Source organism: Rattus norvegicus, chromosome 14 (assembly GCF_021556685.1).
Source record: "Rattus norvegicus strain SHRSP/BbbUtx chromosome 14, alternate assembly SHRSP_T2T, whole genome shotgun sequence".
Lineage (NCBI taxonomy): Eukaryota > Metazoa > Chordata > Mammalia > Rodentia > Muridae > Rattus > Rattus norvegicus.
The window spans coordinates 6,252,336-6,257,995 of record NC_141547.1 but is presented as its reverse complement, the minus strand read 5'-3'; the positions used below and the strand labels follow the sequence as shown (position 1 = coordinate 6,257,995).

Genomic DNA, 5,660 nt, shown 5'->3' with positions numbered 1-5,660 from the left:
ATATTTTAAAATACTTTTAGAATAAAGTTGCTGGACTTAGAGGCCTGTGTCTGTTCTCCCAGCTCTCAGGCGGTGGAGGCAGAAGGATCAGGATCAAGCCAGTCTGGGTGCCATCCCTCTGAAAAACAGTGGGGCATATGCCATGGTTTTTAGGATTTTAAAAAGTTACTAAACAAGGCAAACCTAGAGAAGAATTCTCACTTTTACAATAGTACATGTGGAAACAAACTCAAAACAAGACCTGAAGCTATCGCTTGTGTGAAATTAATCCAAGTCTTTATTTGGGTTGGTTTTGTATTGTTTTATTTCCAAATAGTAAATGCTTAAAATTTAAGATCGTAACCTCAAACTAGATTTTAATTTTTCACATTAGAAACTTACTGCTGGGGCTGACAAGCTGCTTGCATGGTTAGCAGGAGGACCTGACTGAGTGTGATCCCCAAATCCCTGTAAAGAGAAGCAGGAGGTGACGTTGTGCTCATGGAAGTTTGTTCTGGGGATGCAGAGACAGGTGGCAACTCGGGCTCACTGGACGACAACCTAACCTCCTTGGCGTTTGCAGGGCCAATGAGGGAGTCTGTCTCAAGAAACAGGCAATATGCCCTATGGTGTCTTCTGTCCTCCACACATACACACAAGTAGGCACAACATACAAATGCACATCACACACATGAATGCACACACACATGAATTCACACACACATGAAAACACACATGTACACACATAAGCACATCACACACACATGAATATACACACACATGCACACATACATCCACACACATAAGCACATCACACACACACATGAATACACACACACATGAATTCACACAGGAATGCACATGCACATGAATGCACACAAGCACACACTCACATATGCACACACTCACACACGCATGCACAACATGAAAACACATACACACACTCACACACACGTGCATATGCACATGAATACACACAAACACACACAAATATATATACACACATATACACGCATGCACATGCACATAAATACACAAAGACACACATGCACACACTCACATATGCACACACTCACACACACATGCACACACATGAAAATACACAAACACATACACACGCATGCATATGCACATGAATACACATATATACACACATACACACACATGCACATGCACATAAATACACACAAACATACACATTCTCAGGCACACACAAATTAACAAAATACACACAAACACACACACACACACACACACACACACACATGCTTCTGTCATTGTCAAGTTCATAAAGCAAATCTTTTGTTGTTGATTTTTGTCTTTTTTCCCCCTGAGACAGTGTTTCACTGGGACTGGATTTTTTACCAGGCTGGCCTTGGACTCAGATTCTCCTGTCTCATCCTCCCAAGTAAGTAAGGGATGAAAGGCACACTCCCCCACCTCCGGCATCCGTAAAGCAAATTTGCCAACTTAACCAAACTGAAATCAGTTTATTTCTGCAAGATTTTAACGGGAAGCTAGGAAGCTAGGTGTGGTGTTACCCAACTCGGATCCTAGCACACGGGATCTAGATACAAGGTCAGGAGTTTGAAGTCAACCATAGCAAAACACTGCCTGAGGGCGAAAAAAACAAAACCAAACACAAAACAAAGCAGAATGCAACATTCATTCTCTAAGTTAAAAGAAAAACTTTTTATATTGTTTTTTAAAATATATTTCTTATTTATTTATTTGTGATTGAGAGGTACATGTACGGGCACTGGGCACATGGGGAAGTCAATGGAAAACCTGAAGGGAGTCTTTTCACTCTGGGGATTATATCCAAGTCATCAGGCTTCCCAGCAAATCCCTTTAACCACTGAGCCATCTCACGAGCCCATTACTAAGTAATGTTTTAACTGGCACTATGGGGCTTGAGATTATGTGGATAATTAAACCTCTCCTTACTCCCACAACTTGGATAGCAGAGTTGGAACCCATCTCTCTGTGTGTAGTCCAGACTGAACATTTGACAGAGGAGAGGGAAGAAGAGAGAGAAAGCTCCAGCAAGCACGTGACAAACACCAAACACACACCAAGCTGACCCAGGAACTTCCCCTTCTATCTATCTATCTATCTATCTATCTATCTATCTATCTATCTATCTATCTATCTCAGAATTGACTTATTTCCTGAGGCACCAAGAGAAGACTTAGCTGATGAAGGGACACTGTGTCATGTGTGGTTTGATTTCTTAAGGCTTCTGAGCATGGCCTTATCTACAAAGGAGAACAAAGAAACAAACAGCATCAGTAACAAAAAAAAAATATTCTAAAACGAATTGGGAAAGCCAGCTCTACAAGGCAAGACAGAAAGAAATGATTTCCACATATGTGGAATATATTGAAGGAATTCAGTATGTATTGAAAATTATTACAACCAAAGTAAGATGATGAAGAACATCTCTTCAGACTTCTAGAGCCTGGGAAATACTGTGCTACCAGAGATAAGAATAAAGGGGACCAGTGAGATTGCTCAGTGGGTAAGGACGCTTGCCCCACAAGTCTGCTGACCTGAATTGAATCCCCAGAACTGACATTTCAACTCTTGAAATCTGACCTCCATGTGCACATGTACACACACACACACACACACACACACACACACACACACACACTAATAAAAATTCCCCTGATAAATTTATAAATAGCCAAGTGTCAGCTCTCAAGGATGTTAAATAAAGACTACTTCACAAAGGTCATTTGTGTTTACAAGCTTAAAGATTAAAAACAAAAGAAAAATACTTTGTCTAAACTTACTTGGTGGTACTTTAGCCACACTAAACTTTCCCAGGGGTGTTTGGTTAGAACAAACTTGCTTTGTTCATTCTTGTTCAGTTTTATGTAACCAAGTTGTTTCTCAGTTGTCTGTTAGGGGTGAATGCACGTGCACCACATTTTTTTGGTGAGCATTAGATGTAAGAACTAAAAACCCTTAAACATTTTTAAATGGACATTGTCCCTAAAGTAATAGCTAGCATTGTTCATGGAACTTTCTGAACGACTGTCAATCACTCATATGTATTATCAGGCACTTGAGGTAGCATGTGAATTATGTGGTCTGGACAACAGTTGTTCACTGGGGAATCACCAGGGTTGGAGATCAAACTCTTGACTTTATGCTTCACAAGTAATTATCCCACACTGAGTTATATTACACACACACACACACACACACACACACACACACACAGAGGCAGGAATTTATTTGCTGTTAAACCCTTATTTGTTCAGCTGGGCATAGTGGTTCAGCACTAGGGAGATTGAGGCAAGAGGATGACTGCAAGTTCAAGACCAGTCTGGGTTATATAGAAAGTTCCAGGCCAGCCTAGAACACAAAACGAATGAATGAGTGAATGAATGAATGAACCACCACTTGCATGCTAAGAGTGTTAAGAATTTTCTGGAACTTCAAAGTAACTGAATAGCACATGTGCATGGAAGTCCAGGGTGGGACTACTGGAGACATAAATGTTTAAGTGGGGACAGAGGCAAGGGTATGTGGAAATGAAGGGGCTGGGAAGAGAGAGTTCAGCAGATCTAAGGACTATGAAGGACATATGAAAAGATACCATTTTGTAAGCTCATTTTAAACCAGAACGTAATAAAAGAAGAGTTTGACTCCCCCTCCATGGGTGGATGATTCTGCATCCAGAGGTCAGAGAGTGTTAATCGTAAATCTTAGTGCTGGGATGAGCTACCTCCCTATTGGTTGTTGGCTGGGGAGGTCTAGAAAGCCCCCCAGAACAACACAGCACTGTTACTGCTCTTGGTCGTTCTCTAGAGCTAGACCATGAGACCCTGTCGCTGAGGACATCATACACTCTGGAGACAGGAGAAAGAAGTTGAGCAGGAACTAGACTGGAAGAATCACCTCCCTGATGGCTAGCCTTCACGACGCCAGAAAGCGCCAGGCAGGCAGCTGCTGGAGAAAAACCCTCAGCACCCTCACTCAGATACAGACCTCCCCCGTGTGCTGTAGTACCAACCTGCCAGGAACAAGTGCCCATGGTGCAGGGCTGCCACTCTAATATGAGGGTAGTCAGCTGGTCTCTGACTGGATCTGAGCTCTTCTCTCCTAGAGAGAATTTAGGTGGGTTCGGTCCCCAGCTCCGGAGGGGGGAAAAAAAAAGAGAGAGAATTTAGGAAGGGCTAGCACAACCTTCTTCCCTTTTCTTGCAGACGGAAGTGGCTACAGGATATAATATTAACAGTGACTAGGTGAGCATGCTTGAGAGAGGGCCTTGGGGAAAAGCTTTAACCTGCAGACAATTAGTGCCCAGAACCATGGCGTCCCTCCCACAGTCGTGAGAGGGACTCACGGTTTCCCCTCCCCCACCTCCTCCCAGATCCTCCCCACCTCCCTGCTCATCCCACCCCAAGCCTTCTTTCTCTTAGACAACAGGCAAACGAAGCAAACAAATCGGAATAAAACAAAACAAATAGAAAAAAGAAAAGAAAGCACAGAAGAAACACATACGGACGAGCCACCGCCCGCCCACCCACCCACCCTATGAACACAAAATCAGAAGCTACAGCATATAAGCAAAAGACCAGTAAGGTTTAAAAAAGAATCCTAACAAAGCACGAGACAAAAAAATTAATAGTAATAATAATCTCCGAAAATACCATGAGTTCGTTTCGGGTTGGCCGTCTACTGCTGCGCGTGGGCCTGCCCTTACGTGCACCACCTACCACCATTTTAAAGGTTAATTAATTTATTTACTTACTTTGCAACCAGACTGCAGCTTTCCCTTCCCTTCTTTCCTCTCAGTCCTCCCCCTTCCTCCCTTTCTCTTCAGGAAAGTGAGGGAGGGCTCCCATGAATATTAACCTACGTTGGCATTTCGAGTTGCTGTAAGACTGGGTGTATCTTCTAATGAGGCTAGACCAGGCAACCAGTAAGGGGAAGAGGTCCGTCCCAAACAAAGGCAGGCAACTGTGTCTGAGACAGCCCCTGCTCCTGCTGGTAGGAGTCCCCCAGGAGCTGCACAACTATAACATACGCAGAGGCCCTAAATCATCAGTTCCATGCAGGCTCCCTGGTTGGCAGTTCAGTCTCCGTGATCCCTTATGGGCCAAGGTTAGTTGATCCTGTCCGTTTTCTTGTGGTGTCCTTGACCCCCTGACTCTTAGGATCCTGATCCTTCCTCCCCTGCTTTCCGATGGATTCTGGAATGTCCGCCTAATGTTTGGCTGGCACCACCTATCTCTTACAAGAGACAAGGCCCCCTCTAGATAAGCCGGTACTCTGCAGACACCCCTACTGTGTTCAAAGAACTTGAATACTTGTGTGAAAAACACAATCAGGTGAACAAAGGTTACTATGTTTCAAATATATCCTCTCACCTTGTTTTCTCAGTAACAAGTCCTGGGGAAGTTCTCTGCTTCTGTCTACTTGGTGCTGTGTTCGACCTCCTGTACTTGGATGGGCGGCTCTTTTTCAGGACCTCCTGGTTAGGTTTTGTGTCCATTAGTCAGAGTCATCTGACAAGAGAAACCTCAACTGAGGAAATGCTTCTACCTGTATCAGTATATAAACTCGGCTTAGCATTATTTTACAGTTTTTATATGTGCTAAGCCGTACAGGTAAAAATTTCCCCAAAACAAAAAGGAAGTTCTATTAAGTGATCTCTTCTCAAA

General features: G+C 43.3%; 1 long non-coding RNA gene across 1 annotated transcript; it reads right to left on the bottom strand.

Annotated features, from left to right (window-relative positions):
• Positions 1–381: 381 nt before the first annotated feature.
• LOC148001201 (uncharacterized) lies at positions 382–4,122 on the bottom strand. Its single transcript, XR_015637692.1, has 2 exons — positions 4,007–4,122; positions 382–447 (listed from the first exon to the last, which is right to left on the bottom strand). It is a non-coding gene; the product is annotated as an uncharacterized LOC148001201 (long non-coding RNA).
• Positions 4,123–5,660: the final 1,538 nt, after the last annotated feature.